Raw genomic sequence first — 16,890 nt, forward strand, 5'->3', positions numbered from 1 at the left:
TCCCCTTATTTTAAAAGTAAAATTGTTTTTTCCTGCTTTTAGAAATGTTAAAAAGACCAACAACAAAAAAAAAGTAAAAATAAGAAATAGCAATCATCCATCGTTTCAATATTTCCGGAATCAATTCTCGTCAACGGTCTTAATATGTTTTCTTCTAGTAGTTCTCCATAAGAAAAGTAATCAGAATTTGTTGCTTTAAAAAATTATATATATATATATATATTTTTTTAATTAATTAATTAAATTTTTTTTTTTTTTTGAGACAGATTCTCGTTCTGTCACCCAGGCTGTAGTGCAGTGGCACAATCTCAGCTCACTGAAAGCTTTGCCTCCTGGGTTCATGTCAATCTCCTGCCTCAGCCTCCCAAGTAGCTGGGACTACAGGCGCCTGCTGCCACGCCTGGCTAATTTTTTTTTTTTTTTTTTTGTATTTTTAGTAGAGATGGGGTTTCACTGTGTTAGCCAGGATGGTCTCAATCTCCTGACCTCGTGATCCATCCGCCTCAGCCTCCCAAAGTGCTGGGATTACAGGCATGAGCCACTGTGCCTGGCCATAATTTTTTAACTCAAGCCAAAACTAGTTCATAAAAATTAAAATTTTCAAAAATAAAAGTGATACCTATTCATTACATATAATGAAATCAAAACATACTGAAAATTCCAAAGTTAGAAGTAAAAAAAATCCCAAATCCCACCAGCCAGAGATAACCATTGATATTTGGTGAACATTATGTTGGACAACGCTATCTGCAAATACACAAACAGGATGGATGAAGGAACAGATGGGCAGAGATACTTTTACAAAACCAGAAGGATCAGATTTTGGATACTTTTTTTTTTTTTTTTTTTTGAGATAGAGCCTCGCTCTGTTGCCCAGGGTGGAGTGCAGTGGTGAGATCTTGGCTCACCGCAAGCTCCACTTCCCAGGTTCAAGTGATTCTCCTGCCTTAGCCTCCCGAGTAGCTGGGACTACAGGTGCACACCACCACACCAGACTAGTTTTTGCATTTTCAGTAGAGACAGTGTTTTACCATGTTGGCCAGGATGGTCTTGAAATCCTGACCTCAGGTGATTCACCCACTCCTGCCTCCCAAAGTGCTGGGATTACAGGCCTGAGCCACTGTGCCCTGCCATATTTTGGATACTATTTTAAATTTATTTTACTGGATACTATTTTAAATTTATTTACTTGGATTTAACAGAAGGAAGTAAAAGGGAAGTCAATGGAGTTGTTGTATTCACATAAATATTTCTTCTATATGAGACATAGTGTCCCAAAAACATTCCTTTAAGTTTAAGAAACTGTGAAAACATTAACAGGTTGAAATCATTATGATTTTTTTCGAGGATGTATTTCTATTTTGATTTGTATAGACTGACTTCTTACTGTGAAAGCTGAGTTAACTGGCCCTGCCACACGGGTGTGAACATATAGTTCTTAAGATAATGAAATCCTGGCTGGGCGCGGTGGCTCATGCCTGTAATCCCAGCACTTTGGGAGGCCAAGGTGGGTGAATTACGAGGTCAGGAGTTCGAGACCAGCCTGGCCAACATGGTGAAACTCCATCTCTACTAAAAATACAAAAAAAAAAAAAAAATTTAGCTGGGTGTGGTGGTGTGTGCCTATAATCCCAGCTACTTAGGAGGCAGGAGGCTGAGGCAGGAGAATCGATTGAACCTGGGAGACGGAGGTTTCAGTGAGCCAAGATTGCACCATTGCACTCCACTCCAGCCCTGGCGACAGAGTGAGACTCTGTCTCAAAAAAAAAAGAAAAAAGATAATGAAATCCTTCCATGCCAATACCAATTGGTGAAGAGTGGCTGCTGGGCCCCTCTCCCTTGGGGTCCCCCTCTGTTCTGGTTACCCTGAGTGCACTGCCAAGACCATCCCAGACCCTATTTCTTGGGGCGAATGGGACTCTGGACTCTTCTGCCAGCCCCCCACCTTCCACATTCCCCTTCCACCAAGGTAGCCCAGGTTTCACCTGTTTTGATGCTGGGTGTCCATATAAGGCATTGTTTGTAGAATGTATTCAGGCACCAACCGGGTTAGAAGGCTTGAAAGCTGCTGCTCCAGCTGGCCCTCAGGGCCCTGCAGCTTGCCCAGCCCTCAAATATCAGAGAATGGAGCCCTTGCTGCCCTTTCTGCCTGAGCACCCACAGCTCATTAAGAAGTAGAAGCACATGTCTGCGATCACTGTGTAATTACCTTGCTTCCTAATTGGTAGCAGACAAGGCCAGCAGGTGTGGAAAACCCCCGGTGAGCTGGCTGTAGTAGGTTGAGGCAGACGGTGCCTGGACTGTGGGAAGGGAGTGGGCTTCTCTCTGGCCCCAGTTCTGTGCCCTGCCCTGTGCCCAGAGCCCCACACTCAGGATCTTCACTGATTCCTTGAGTGGGGTGGTCCTCCCCTCAACTGAGGCCGAAAAGTATGTGTCTGCCCAAGACCCCACCTGTCAGTGGGGCGGCCTGGATGTGAACCTGGGGCTGCCTCATGCCAAGACTTTGCTGTTCCTGCCCAGGCCACACAGAGGGAAGGAAAGGCGTAGGCAGGGGTTGAAGCCGGGGCCTCAGGGTACACCTTCATGCTGCCTTTGGAGACAGACACCCTGAAACAGGACTCAGCACTTTTGCATCCCCGCCCGTGCAGCAGGGCCAGGCACAGGAAGGTATGTTGAGTGGATGAGTAAGCGGGGGTGGGGATGGGGGGCAGGGAGAATGAGTCCCCCATTGGCGCTCCAGAGAGCTGGCTATGTGGTCCGAAGCGGAGTGTCTTGGAGTCCGATGACCTGGGTTTAAGTCCCAGCTCTGTCCCTCATCCCTGCGGCCTCAGGCAGCTCACTGTTGTGAGCCTCAGTTTACTCTTCTGAAGATATAGCTGCTTACCATCTCATGGTAGGGCAGTCAGGGGGTGCTCCGAGGACCCCAACGGGGACTCTACCAGTGGCGATGTTCATTACTTGGTGAGCCTGGAAATACCAAGCAGGGCTTCTGTTTACCCTTCTGCTCCCACAGCTCACTGTGTGCATGTGATGTGTGTTGGCGTAGGAAGGGGGTCTCCAACTGTGCCCCCGACGGGGTCAGGGACGTCGGCTATGCTTTGAGTGTGGAAGTGGGAGAGGCCTCAGGTCAGGACTCAACCCGAGAAGCAGACCCCACAGAATGTGTATCCAAATATGCACGCGCTTGGTGGTGGAGGCAGCCTGCGGTCCCCAGATAACTGCCGTCCTGAGTCTCGCCGGAGCTCTGGGTCCACAGGACCGGTAGGCGGGGAGGGACGAGGGAGGACACATGGGTGAGAGAGAGAACAAGCCGGAACCACAGGTGTGAGCTGGAGCCGGCGGTGTAGGCTGAAACTCGTGTCTGCCAGTGCCCTGGGTGGTGCGGGCGCCCTGCCTGACTGAGCCTGGCCTCTGTCACACAGTTAAACACACCTGGCACAAGAATGGGACAAAGGAAATGTGGGCCAGTTGTGGCCTGCTACTGCCTCACGCCAGGGAGGCGGCACGCAGATCAATAGCAACACGTGTGAGCGACAAACTGCTGCTGCCACTTTCACCTCCTCCTTCCAAATCTCCCACGGGAGCGGCTCCTGGGGCCCCTCCTAGCCAGAAATGTGCAAGGACCAGGGAGCTCATGAGGTGAGCTGCTCCCCACAGGAGGAGACCCCCGTCCTGCAGCCACTCAGCAAAAGGTGTTCTGAAGCAATACTTCTAGGGACAGTGACCTGGGGTCATTAGTGGCTCCTTTGAGCTGCCCTGTGGGAGGGCCAAGGGCTCAGTGCTGGGCACAAGGACCTTTGACTCAGTCACCTGTCCCTGCCTTGTCCCCAGCCAGGCATTGGGGGTCCCCGCCGTGTTCACATGCACCATATTGCCAAGCCCACCCCCTTCTCTCTGCCCCACAGCCCTACCCGAGACCAGTCCCACCCTAGCTCAGCCCCAGGGTGGCCCTCCAGGACTGGCGCACTGTGTCCTCACAGCAAGGCTACAGCTGGACCCTGTCACTTCCTGCTTTTCCAGTTCTAGCGGTCCCGGCTGCAGCAGTGGACACCCTCTGCCATCAAAATCTGCTGGGGAGCTTTGCCAGCGTGTAGTGTCAGCCCTACCCTGGCCTACTGGATCAGAACCCAAAACTAAAAGCCCTGCCTCAGCAAGCAAGTTCAAAGTCATTGGCCCAAAGGAAAAATTCCAAGTCGTTTGTTGGTCATCTAGGTACCTTGAGACTTTGGGTTGCGTCCTCATCTCCAGCCTGATCCCTTGCCCCCAATCCCAGACCCCACAACCCATGTTCCATTTGCCCTAAACTTCTCCTGATGCCTGGGTCACCCCCACATTTTTGCTCACAGTCTCCTTGCTGTCCAGAACATCTCCCCAGCTCCTTTCCTTGTGGCAAACTCCTATTCATGTTCCAAGGCACTACTCAAAGGTCACTTCCTCTGTGCAGCCCTCCCAGATTGCTCCCACAGCCACACTCCCACCTCACATTCATTTTCAGTGCTTTCCACTTTGTTTTGTGCTGTGTGGTTCTCATGCCTGACTCCCTACTAGACTGGCAACTTTTCGAGGGCAGGGGCCTGACTCCCTGTATAGTACCCAGAGCAAGGTCTGGCACAGAGTAGTGATGGAGTGAATGAGCAAATGAATAAATAACGAACCTGCACCTTTGGGTGCGTGGCCTAGCCAGTAGGAGGTGCAGACTGGTTGAGGGCTAGTGGAAGACAGAATCACTGGTCGTTGCCACACCTGCCCTCGAGGGCCAAAGGCTCCAGGGAAGGTGGAGGCCTTGGGTAGTCAGATGTTAATTTTCTTTTTATTAAAAAAAAAATGTAATCCGTGCTCTTGGTAAAAATCCAAATCGTTATGGAATTGTGCAAAGTAAAAGCTGCCAGTTCTCTGCTCCCCGCCCACAGTCCCCTTCTGTTTCAGAGGTAACCTCTGCCGGGAAGACTGGTTTTTAGTGGAAAGTTTTGGGAACCTGACAGGTCTGACCGGTTTCTCCCACCACTGGAGCTGGGGCCACCACCGGGAGCTCTCAGTGACCTGTGGCTGAGATCTTATGTGCCCTTCAGCCCCAGGCCCCTCTCAGAGCCGCCTGTGCCCCCTTCCTCTGTGCCCGGGTGGCCAGCACCAGTCAGGTCGGCTCCACAGCAGCGGTGTCTGACTGTTGCCAGTGACTTCACCTCCCTGACCTACAGTCTCTTCATTAGTCTCTTACTGGTTACTCTTCAGCCTTGCTGCCAGGGTGGTCATGAGGGCTAACTGAGGAACGGGCTGTGCATACACAGCTCAGGACCTTGGTAACTATTCCTGCTTCGTTCCCTCTTCCACCTCAAGCCCACCCTGTGATGTAGGCTTTGAGGTGGGCCTTCTCGTGTGGAGTCCTGGAGAGGTCCGGGTGAATGCATTCCTCAGAAAAGCCGCCTGAGCCTGCAGAGAGCCTGGCGTTCATTCATTCACTCCACACATTCCCCAAGCACCCACTCTGGACCCTTGGAGAACAGAGCTGAGTGAGCTGGGACCCCCAGGAAGCAGCCCGTCATTGGTCAGGAACCTGCTGGGCTGCAAAGGGCTGAGACCTGTGCCAGGAGCTGTGGGTGCAGTGGTGAGCAGGACCAGCACGCCTGGGATCTGTGTGAATGTGGGAGGATTACTGGGGAGACTTGTATCTCGTCAGCTCCCTCTCTCTCCCGCTTCCTTCCTCACATCCCAGTGAGAGCGTCAGGCCTGCCAACCACCCCAGGGTACAACAAGAAAACGGCTGTGCTGGAGGTGGGGGCAGAGCCTCCGGGAAGGTTTCCCAGTGGACGTGAAGCTGGAGCTGGGACCCGAAGGAAGAGGAAGGACATTCTGGTTGAGGGCACTGCATGCGGGAAGGCACAGAGGCAGGAAAGAACCTGCCTGCTCTGGGAACCACCCGTGGTTTATCGTCGGGGGGTGGTGAGGGGTCTGGAGACATTAGCCCAGGAAGCCAGGGCTCCCCCGCCCGGCTGCTGCGTGGCTGATTTGGGAGGAAGTGGCCCTGGACCTCAGGCTGCACAAAAGGAGGCTTTGACATTGGTTGGGAGAAGGGAAGTCAGGAGGGAGGAAGGAGCTGGTGTGTATTTTTGGATGTAGCTCAGGAATCTGCTCCTCCCTCCAGCACCATGGCAACAGGCCTCTGAGAACTGCTGATCTGACGGTGGGGGCGGGCTGGGGGTGGAGGGCAGCTCTGTGGCCCTGGGCGAGTCGATTCCCCTCTCTCAGCTTCAGTTTGGGCATCTATTTTGTGGGGATGGCCATACGGATGGGGCGGTGGCTGGGAGGAGTCCCGAGGGGCCAGACCCAGAGTGGTTAGCTCCTCGGAAACATTTTTAGGGGGAGGGAGGGGGCTGCAGGAGCATACTGGATGGCCCTGAGTCTGGAAGGTTTGGCAAGGCCATCAGGAGTCCTGGAGTGTAAGTGGCCCCTCAGAGTCAGCATGCGCCTCTCAGGACTGGGCCTGCCTTGGTGGCCCCTCTGCACTCAGTTTCCAGCCAGGAGCCCACGTGGGAGGCAGGACGGCAGCTGGGTCTGGCAGCCCCTGAAGCTGGAGGGCTGGGCGGCAGGTCCTCACAGTTGCCCCTGCACAAGCACACCCCCAAAGCAGCAGGGCTTTTGCTGTTTCTAGAACTCCACCGGAGCAGGAAATGAGGGAATGAGCCTCATATTTGTTTCCCAGGGCTGCCATTAAGAAACTGCCACTAACTGGCTTAAAACAACAGAATTTATCTCTCGCAGCCCTGGATGCTGGAAATCTGAGATCAAGGTGCTGGCAGAGCCACGCCCCCTCTGAAGGCTCTGGGGGAAGCTTCTTTGCCTCTTCCAGCTCCTGGCGGCTCCGCGCACGGCTGGGCCTGTGGCTGCCTCCCTCTGGTCTCTGCCGCGGTCTGCACATGGCCTCCCCTGCGTGTTTCTGTGTCCTTGCTGCTGCTTAGAAGCACACCAGGCATTGGATCAAGACCCACTGTCATCCAGCATGGCTGCATCTTAACTCATGACACCTACAAAATCTCCATTTCCAAATAAGGTCCCATTCCGGGGTCCTGAGTGGACATGGGGGGGACACCATCAGCCCATCCTGAGGCCTTCTTGGGCAGCCTCAGGGGGAAGCCGGGCCAGCCTTAAGTGAAACTGGAGGGTTCCAAGGATCCTACAAAGGGGCCCTGACCCAGTCTGTGGGCAGCAGGGGACAGAGTGGATGTGGAACTTGCAGGCAGGGACAGACAGAAGGATGCACAGGACTCACCCCCACCACCAGAGGTCTGTGTGTGGAGATGACAGAGAGCAGCGTCCCTCCCACTGCCCGTTACCCATGGAGCATGGAAAATCCTGGTCAAGGCAGCAGCCTGGGCTGTGAAATCGAACCTGGGGGTCAGCGTTTGTGCAGCTCTCGGTGGTTCCAAAGTCAGTCAAGATCTTGGTTCTGGGCCGCCAGGGGCTCTGGAGTCAGACACCTCGTGTCTAAGTCTCCACCAGTTACTGACCGAGCGACCTCAGCAGTGCGTTCACCGCTCCAAGTGTCCCTGTCCCCTGTGGATGGCATCATTGCCTCCCTTGTGGAGATCAGAAGAAGCAAACAGGAACCTTGGCTCCGTGCCTGTCACGAGGGAAGTGCTTGATAGATGGTGCCCTTCTGCGCCAAGTAGAGGGAAAACAGAGGGCCTAATTTAAACTGCAGGCCTAGGAAGGCCTGTGGATTTCAGGGAAGCTGGGAGGGGCCCCGGCACTGGTCTGCAAGCCAGCTGGGCAGGGCAGGGTGGGCCTGGTGCATACACCTGGGGCTACACAGCAGGGCCTCATGCTTCTTTTTTGGACCCACTTGACGGATGGGGAGACTGAGTTCAGCGAGGCCAAGCAGCTTGCCAGGGTACCCCAGCTGATACACAGCAAATGGATTTAAACCCACCTGACCGCAATTCCAAGCACTGTTTTCTTGGGTCAATCCTTGGGGGCTCAAAGGGTGATTCTGACCTGTGATGGCTCCATTTTATGCAGAATATTTTGTTTTATTTTTTAATTTGCCTGTTTTCCCTAATATTCCCAGTCATTTTCCTCCCAGGGATCCTCACTCACAAGTGGACCCTGACGGCCTCGGTGGCTCAGAGTTCACAATTGGCTAAGGGTAACGTAAGGCCTTCCAGGTTACAAGGGTGAAAGTTATTTTCCACCATTTATTCACTTTACATAACATGCACCTATTGAGCACCTGCTGTATACTGGGAACCATGTGAAACACCAGGTTTACAGAGGTGGATGAGGCACTGTTCCTGCCTCCACAGTCTCAACCCATCAGGAGACGCAGGCCCTTTGACACACACTGGTGAGAAAATGACAGAGGGGGTCTGTTCAAGATGCAGGCAAGTCGGATGGGTGGGGTGGAAATGTCCACTGCCCTGGAGGGTGGGGAGGGGACAGAGGTGTCATTTACGGTGGATGTCAAGGAGTTTGGTTCAGAACAAGAGCAAAGGCGTGTGCCCCAGGATGTAGGACAGCACGTGGGAAGACAAGGTGAGGCAGACGCTGCTTTGGGGACTATCAGGGGTGCCAAGTGGTTGGTGTTGGGGGAGTTGAGAAGTGGAGGTGGAGGCCAGGACGGGACAGGGGCTGGGTGAAAGGCTGGTGCAGACAGGCAGAGGGAGGCGTGGCAGGGCAGTGATGGGAGGAGGAGGGCTGCTGGGGTAAGGCGTAGCCTCAGTACTTCTGTGGGTCTGGCTGCTTCCCAGGAGCTGACTAGACCCTCACAGCCAAGTTCACGGTCCTTTGCAGTCTGACCTTAACCCACCTGCCCAGCCCGATCCCTCTCCAGCAGCCGCTCACACCTTCCAGCTGAGAACATCTTCCCAGCTGTGAAATTGTCACCTCTGTGCACACCTGTGCACCTCTGCACCTGCTTGTCCCCTCACTCCCTGGGGCATGCCCACCCATGCATCAGTTGAAGCCCAAATGTGCCATCATCTGAGAAACATTCCTAGTGTCCCCACAAAAAGAGGCTGGTGCCGCCGCCTCAGCCACTGCAGCCTGGACATCTTCTATTCATTCATGCTGTCGCCACACTGCACCGCCATGCTCACGTATGTGGGTTTCCTCTTCCCTGCTGTTGAGTGTAGCCTTCTTAATGATCTCTATATATCACTAGCCCCCAGGAACAAGGTCCGCAACACAGTAGCTGCTCAGGGCTTTTGATGAAAGAAGGAATGAGATTGCTGGCAAGGTAGGTGGGGGGATGGTGGGATGGATGGAGAGAGCGGATGGAGAGAGGATGGAAGGATGCGTGGTGATAATGGATAGTTGGATGGGGAAGTGGAGGGATCCTGGATCTCTGGCTGGGTGGATAAGTGAATAGGTGGGTGAATAGGCAGGTAGGGAGGTGATGGATAGGTGAATAGGTAGATAGACAGATGGGCGAGGGAATCTATGTGGATAGATAGGTAGAGGAGGAATGGTGAATACATAGGTAGGCAGACGAGTGAATGGGTGGCTCGATAGGTGGGCAGGTGAGTGGTAGATGGATAAAGGAGTGGGTGGGTAAGTTGTACTTGTTGAATCAATTTACATCTGGGTAACACAGTAAGAATAAAGGATTACGACGAAAGACAAAAGTTGCTGGATTAGATTTCATGGGGGAGTAGGTGGATGGATGATGGGTGGGAGAGGAAAAACGATAGGCTGGTGGGCTCGGTCATGATTCCCCAAAGGGGGATGCAGCAGGTCCAGTTCCGGCTGGTTCCAAGGGACTGACTCAGGTAGATGGTACAGGTGCTGATCATAATCCCAAAAGACACAATCCCGATGCCGTGATCCCAAACGCTGAAACCCCAACAGGTCAAAATCTCCAAAGTCTAAATCCCCCAAATCACAATTCCAAGAGATTAAAATCTTGAATGTTGAAATCTTGAAAGCCAAATTCCGAGGAAAGGATTAGTGCGTTTTCGGTTGTACACAAGATAGTTGCACTGCATTTGCTGCATCAAGTCAGGCGAGCTAGTACCTTGTTGTTCTCTTTATTTGGAAATAGTATGGTTTCAGGAGGCGCCTATGGGTGCTGAGCTGACAATGGGTGGATTTATGGACTTAATTTTAGGTGCTGACTTGACTGAATTAAGGAATTTGGGCGTGGGCCGGGTACGGTGGCGCATGCCTGTGATCCCAGCACTTCGGGAGGCTGAAGTGGGCAAATCACTGGAGTTTAGGAGTTTGGGACCAGCCTAGACAACATGGTGAAACCCCATCTCTAAAAAAAAAATACAAAAATTAGCCTGGCATGATGGTGTACACCTACGGTCCTAGCTACTTGAGAGGCTGAGGGGGAAGGATCATTTGAGCCTAGGAGGTCAAGGTTGCAGTGAGCTGGGATCATGCTACTGTCTGGGCAACAGAGTAAGACCCTGTCTCAAAAGAAAAAAAAAAATTGGGGTGTTTCTGTGAAGGTTCTTCCAGAAGCGGTTGGTAAGTGAGTCTAGGTGGATTAGGTGGGGAAGCTCTCCCCTCGCTGTTGGTGGGCACCATTTAATTGGCCAGGGGCCTGAGAGAACAAAGTAAGAAGGCAAATTGGTCTCTGTTTGTTTGAGACGGAGTCTCACTCTGTCGCCCAGGCTGGAGTGCAGTGGCATGATCTTGGTGCTCTGTGACCTTCGCTCCCAGGTTCAAGCAATTCTCCTGCCTCAGCCTCAGCCTCCTGAGTAGCTGGGATTACAGGCGCCCGCCACCATGCCCAGCTAAATTTTGTTTTTTTTTTTTTAGTAGAAACAGGATTTTGCCATGTTAGCCAGACTGGTCTTGAACTCCTGACCTCAAGTGATTCTCCCGCCTCGACCTCCCAAAGTGCTGGGATTACAGGTGTGAACCACTGTGCCTGGCCTGAATTGGTCTCTTTCTGAGAGCTGGGACTTCTCTTCTGCTACCTTGACATTAGAAATTTGACTCCATGAAGCTGCATTATCACATGCTGACTATGTGTGTAAGCATTGGACAAGTATGGAAAAACATCGAAACTTCCTCAGTAAATGAATAGGCGCTCTTTTTATATGACTGTATTTGTGAAAGACAAAATGTCTTCAGAGCTCGGCTCTTTGGGTGACTGCCTGTGCTGTGATGACCCATCATGGTTTTTAAATTTTTTCTTTTTATTTTTTTGAGACAGAGTCTCACTCTGTCCCCCAGGCTGGAGTGCAATGACGTGATCTTGCTCACTACAACCTCTGCCTCCTGGGTTCAAGCGAATCTCCTGCCTCAGCCTCACGAGAAGCTGAGATTACAGGTGCCCGCCGCCATGCCCAGCTAATTTTTGTATTTTGGTAGAGACGGGGTTTCACCATATTGGTCAGGCTGGTCTCGAACTCCTGACCTCAGATGATCTGCCTGCCTCAGCCTCCCAAAGTGTTGGCATTACAGGTGTGAGCCACCGCGCCTGGCCCCATCATGGTTTTTGATTGATTATGGCCAGAACCCAGATGGGACTTGAGTGGGGACCATATGACAAGGCAAGGAAAGGTGGGACCAGAATCCAGCCCTGGGAAATGTGTGGCAAACAGGGCCTGGCTGGCCGACTGGGGCACAGGGCGCAAGGGAGGTCCCATCAGACCCCTGCCAACCTGCAGTGGCATCCATCTCTATGTGGACAGGGTCTCCAAGCCACTCGCCTCAGCTTGCTGGCATCCTAGCCCCAGCCTGCCAGGATTCCCTGCTCCCTGCCTGGCATCTATCTACCATCTTCTATCAACCTGGGTTTTTTGTTTGTTGGTTGGTTTTGTTTTTTGTTTTTTGTTTGTTTGTTTTGTTTTTTGTTTTGAGACAGAATCTCGTTCTGTTACTCAAGCTGGAGTGCAGTGGTGTGATCTCGGCTCACTGCAACCTTCACCTCTTGGGTTCAAGGGATTCTTCTGCCTTAGCTTCCTGAGTAGCTGAGATTACAGGCATGTGCCACTGCACCCAGCTAACTTTTGTATTTTTAGTAGAGACAGTGTTTCACTATGTTGGCCAGGCTGGTCTCAAACTCCTAACCTCAAGTGATCCTCCTGCCTTGGCCTCCCAAAGTGCTAGGATTATAGGCATGAGCCACCGCACTTGGCCCATCAACCTGGTTTTGAACTTTCTGCCTGAGCCTTGAACTTGACCCCTCTGGGTTGCTAACTTGGAGCAGGTGTCCTCAGACTTCATGCCAGTCCCCTCCCCAGGCTTCCAACAGGCTACTTAGCTGGGCCCATCCCTGGCCTAGTCAGGTCCCCACCGGCTGGGGAGAGATAGCAGGCCCAGCACGTGTGGACTATGAGGGTTAATCGTAGGCATCGACAGGACTGGACTGAGGAGTATCTAGAGAATTGGTGAGGTGTGGTTCCTGGATGTTTCTGTGCAGCTGCTTCCAGAGGAGACTGACTAGGGAAGACCCGTCCCCAGTGAGTGTAGGCACCATCCAGTTGACTGGAGGCCCAGATAGCCTAAAAAAGGAGACAAAGAGTGAATTCCTCTCTCCCTCCTGGGGCTGAGACTCTCTCCTGTGCCCTTGGACATCAGAATTCCAGGCTCTAAGACTTGTACCAGTGGTTCCACGAGTTCTCAGGCCTTTGGTCTTGGACTGAGAGTTACAGCATTGGCGTCTTGTGTTCTGAGCCTTTCAGACTTGAACTGAATTCTGCTGCCGGCAGAGTTCTCCAGCTTGTGGAGGGAACTGTGGTGGGACTTCTCAGCCTCCATGATGGAGTGTGCCCACTCCCCTCAAAAATCCCTCTCATATCTCTCTATATCTCCATCCATCCATCCATCTATCCATTAATCAATGGATCAATCAATCATCAATCCATCCATCCATCTACCCATCTATCCATTCATCTATCCATCTGTCCATCCATCCATCCATCTGTCCATCCATCCATCCATCCACCCACCCACCCACCCATCCATTAATCAATGAATCAATCAATCATCTATCCATCCATCCAGCTACCCATCTACCCATTCATGTATCCATCTGTCCATCTGTGTGTCCATCCACCCATCTATCCATCCATCTGTCCATCCATCCACCCATCCATCCATCCATCTATACATGCATCAATCTACCCATCCATTCATCTATCCATCTGTCTGTCTGTCTTTCCATCCATCTTTCCATCCATTCATCCATCCATCTCCTATTGCTCTGTCTCTGAAGACCCCTGACTAATATTGGGATAACTGCTATCTCCCAGATATGCCATGCCCCAACTGCTCCTACTTCTAGACTTCAAACATCCAAAGAGCTCAATGCCTGATCTTTACTTTTGCTCTCTTTTCTTTTCTTCTTTTGTATTTTAAACACAAAAGGGACTTGCACCTGTGGATTTGTAGCTTAGGAAGACAAAAACCAGCTGGTGTTAGCCTCTTGTCTCCCCATCCACAGGGAGGAGGGGGAAGTACTCGGACCCGGAGTGGGGCAGGCAGGACAGAGGGAAGTTCTGAGAGCTCCTCACCAGCTCAGGAGGGAGGCAGAGCTGTGTGCCTGCCTCAGGTGTCTGGCAGGTGGCAGATGACCCTCAGGATGTGGCCCCTGGCACCTGGTTCCTCACTGTGGCCAGGATCCTGCAAGGGTGACTGGGCCCAGCCCAGGAGCTGAGGAACTGCGGGTTCCCACGTGGGGACAGCTGGACCCTGAGGGGTGACTGGGGGAAGCAGGGGTCCTGGAATGACTGCACTGAACTTCCCACCAGCCTTGTAGAGGAGGCTTTCAGAAGTTGGACATTTCCTTTACCCCATATTGTTGAGAAGAATTCATTATCAGCACATGTTGAGTATAAATAAAATCAGAACAATGGATGTGCTTTGTCACAGAAGTGGATTTGGAAAAACCTTGTCTCCAACAGCCTGGGCTGCAGCCTCTCGGGTCTTTTGCTGACACCCTGCAGGGAAGGGCCAAGTCAGGGTTGGGGGGTCCTTTCCCTCAGGGCATTAGGGGTTCCAGGGCTCCTGGCTATGCTGAGAGCTCCTGAGGGCTTGGCCTGTTGGACCTGGAGATGGGAGACCTCTGACTGACCTCTGTGTCCCTGGGAGAGGAGGGGTAGGGCATCCCCCACCACTTCATTGGGCAAGAGTCCGCTGTAGCCTGGATTAAGGGGGGTGTTCAGAGAGAGAGGCCCAGGCGTGCCCAGAACTCTGGGTGCCCTAGGTTGGGCTCTGGGCCGCTGTGTGCTCCTTCCTGGGGAACGGGATGGGGGGGCACATAAACCTGTGGAGGTAACTGTGGATGCTGCTGTCCTAAGTGCTTTACAAGAATTATCTCGCACTTAACCCTTGCAGCTACCCTCTGAGGAGGCCGCTGTCTGGGTCTGTGCTGCTATAACCAAATGCCACAGCCTGGGTGATTCATAAACAATAGAAACTTATTTCTTACAGTCCTGGAGGCTGGGATGCCCAAAATCATGGTGCCGGCAGGTTTGTGTCTGGTGAGGACTGTTTTCTCTGCTTCGAGATGGAACCCTGTTGCTGCATCCTTTCTAGGAAGATGAACACTGTTCTCTTATGGTGAAACAGAAGGGAAAAAGGCATGAACGGCTCCCTTGTGCCTCTCCTATAAGGTCACTAATCCCATTCTCCAGGGCTCCACCCTCATGACCTAATCACCTCTCAAAGGCCTGTTAGTGCTATGGCATTGCTGGTTATGTTGCAACATGAGAATTTAGGCGCACACGTTCAGACCATAGCAGGCACCATTAGTAAGCCCATCTTACAGATCAGGAAACCAGAACACAGAGAGGTTCAGCAATTTGTCTGAGGTCACACAGCCAGGATTGTGTGTGGGTCCCAGCTCCTCTGGCAGTGCTGGTTTTGGGTACTTTATTTCACCTCTTTCTGCTTGTCTTCTCAACTCTTACATGCAATGACCACGATACAGCTGTTATTACTTTTGTTGTCCCGGGGAGACCCGTGTGTCCATGGCGTCCACATGGCAGATGCTGTGCCCAGGCCGTGGATTCTGGATAGGCTCAGGTCTATGACTTTATCTGCCACTCTCTCTTCCCGTGGTCCCCGTGCCCCCAGTCCCCAAGGGCAGTAAGCTCCTTTTTTTCCCTTTTTTTTTTTTTTTTTTCTGAGGCAGGGTCTTACTCTGTCACCCAGGCTGAAGTGCAGTGACGTGATCAAGGTTCACTGCAACCTTGACATCTCCAAGCTCAGGTGATCCTCCCACCTCAGCCTCCCAAGTAGCTAGGACTACAGGTGCACAGTACCATGCCAAGAAAAGTTTTACACATGTATATATTTTTGTAGAGACAGGGTCTTGCTATGCTGGTCTTGAACTCCAGGACTCAAGTGATCTGCACACCTCGGCCTCCCAAAGTGCTGGGATTACAGGCATAAGCCACCATGACCGGGCGACTTCCCTCATAATCACATTTATGATTGCATTTAGGGCCCATCCAGATACTCCAGGGTAATCTCCCCATCTCAGGGTCCCTAACTTAATCCCATCTGCAAAGCCTTTTGCTGTCTGAAGTAACCTCCACAGGTTTCAGGGATTAGGACCTGGGTATCTCTGGGGGCCAAGATATCCAGTATGACTATTTATTGTTATCTATTATTCAGCTCACTGCAGTGTACACATGGCCACGGGACCACCACTCTTTTGTCTATGGCTGCCATCTGTGAAGAGCAGCAGCACTTTTTCCACTGAGCCTCAATATACAGCCTCAGAAGCCTTGCCATCATTGTTGCTGTTTGAGATGGGGTCTCACTATGTTGCCCAGGCTAGTCTCCAACTCCTGGGCTCAGGTAATCCTCCTGCCTCAACCACCCACCCCCCGCCCTGAGTAGCTGGGACTACGGGCATGCACCACCATACCTGGCTAAATTTTTAAAAACTATTTTGTAGAGACAGTCCCACTATGCTGCCCAGGCTGGTCTCAAACACCTGGCCTCAAGCAATCCTCCTGCCTCAGCCCCACAAAGTGCTGAGACACCTTGCCTGGCCAGAATGTTTCTTAACTTCCAAGTTGTTAGACTGTTGGTCATCTTTTTTTTTTTTTTTTTTAATTCCTAATGTTGTTGGACTGTGATCGGAGAAATGTTCTGTAAAATCTCTGCTTTTTAAAATCTGGCAAAGTTTTTGTTTTGGTCAAGTATATAAGAGATGTTTGCAGCTAATCGATAGATACAAGAACAGTTCCTCACTAAACAGTGTCATGATTCTATCAGTCAATTCCTTCATCTCCTTCTTGTCTTTTTTGTCTGTTTAATTCTGCAGATGTGTTAAAATGCCTTCTGTAATTTCTCTCGTTTTCTTGCCTTGATGATGGAAATCAGTTTCCACATCTAGGGTCTGGCCAGGAGGCCAACCCAGCCCAGGGCCTTCTCCGCTACTGGAGCCTGCAACACATTGAAACCTAGGACTTCCACATGCTGGACCCCCAGCCTATGTGCCCGAGCAGGAAGCCAGGAGCTGGATGGAGGCCTCATCAGGAAGGAGTCAGGCCACATTGTTCCTTAATGCTCTGCTGCCATCAGCCCTTCTGTGTTTGAGAGCTTTCAGAAAGAGCTGACTGGCAGGGTGCAGTGGTCAGGACTTCCAGACCAGCCTGGCCAACATGGCAAAACCCCATCTCTACTAAAAATACACAAATTAGCTGGGCATGGTGGCGCACACCTGTAATTCCAGCTACTTGAGAGGCTGAGGCAGGATGGTGACTGGCGGGGAAGCCCTCGGGCAGCTAGGTGCACACACAGTCACCCATGCCCCTCTGAGGAGCAGCTGTGGCCCATTTCACAGGCCACACTACTGTAGTACAGAGAGGGTGAGTGACTTCCCAAAGGACACACAGCAGGAAAGGCACAGGGCTAAAAACAGCCCTGCCTGCCTGCAGCCCGCGTGTCCTTTCACAGTGACCTCTGGGCCCCTGCGGGTGCTGG

This window comes from Macaca fascicularis, chromosome 8 (assembly GCF_037993035.2).
Source record: "Macaca fascicularis isolate 582-1 chromosome 8, T2T-MFA8v1.1".
NCBI classification, from domain to species: Eukaryota; Metazoa; Chordata; class Mammalia; order Primates; family Cercopithecidae; genus Macaca; species Macaca fascicularis.